Raw genomic sequence first — 934 nt, forward strand, 5'->3', positions numbered from 1 at the left:
GCTTTAGCTGTATCTAAGTTTCCAAGTTGCAACATGAGAGATTCAGAGACCGATTGAAAGATAAGGGCACTGGCTAGGTCGTTTTTATCGATATCAGTGGATCCAGGATCAATCGTATCCCAGACCTTATGAACACGCAACAGCAACCTCATCTTCATTGCCCAAGCAGTATAGTTGGTACTATTTAGCATAGGACATTGAATAGAAGAGGGAACAGCCTCCTTCCTGTTGCTTGTTGGAACAAGCTCACTCATGTCTCTTTCGTATGTTTGTGTGTGTAAAACAAAACAAATCGCCAAGCTCTGATACCAAATCTAGAATAGAGAAAGATTATGAATTCAAGAATTTAAAGAATAACTCTCTTTATTTGCTTAAGAAAATAACTTAAAACTTAAGCTTCTAAAACTCTTAATCTCTCTCTAATCTCTTAAGGTTACCACAACTTTGATAACTCATATATATAGAGAGGAGATAACACCTTATTCTAATAGGAATTGTATCTAGATAACTCCTAAACACAATCCAATTCCTAAGTCATAACTCAACTAGGAATTAAATAACTTGTCTCCTAAGTCTTCTTTTTCAAGCTTATCCCAACATTTTGACTCTCTTACCCTAGCATAACCCTAAGTGACAACTGACAACAATCTTAGCTGCTGAGTTATGCAAACATTTATCCAGAAAAAAGAAGTGAAATTAACGTAAGATATATAGTTCTATTTTACATTTCCTGATGATATATAGATTTAGTTTAATTTTTCTTATTCTACCTTGTTAAAGGAAATTCACTTCTTATAAGCATAACTGGACCATGCGTAAATAAAGAAGAAACATATGAGTCATATATATATATATAAGTAATCATATCATATATATAAAAGTAAGGTTTCACTATCTCCTTATTGGTGGAAAAATATTTAAGGCTTAAATTTTT

The sequence above is a fragment of the Capsella rubella genome, unplaced genomic scaffold, assembly GCF_000375325.1.
Source record: "Capsella rubella cultivar Monte Gargano unplaced genomic scaffold, Caprub1_0 scaffold_1, whole genome shotgun sequence".
In the NCBI taxonomy this organism is placed as follows: domain Eukaryota; kingdom Viridiplantae; phylum Streptophyta; class Magnoliopsida; order Brassicales; family Brassicaceae; genus Capsella; species Capsella rubella.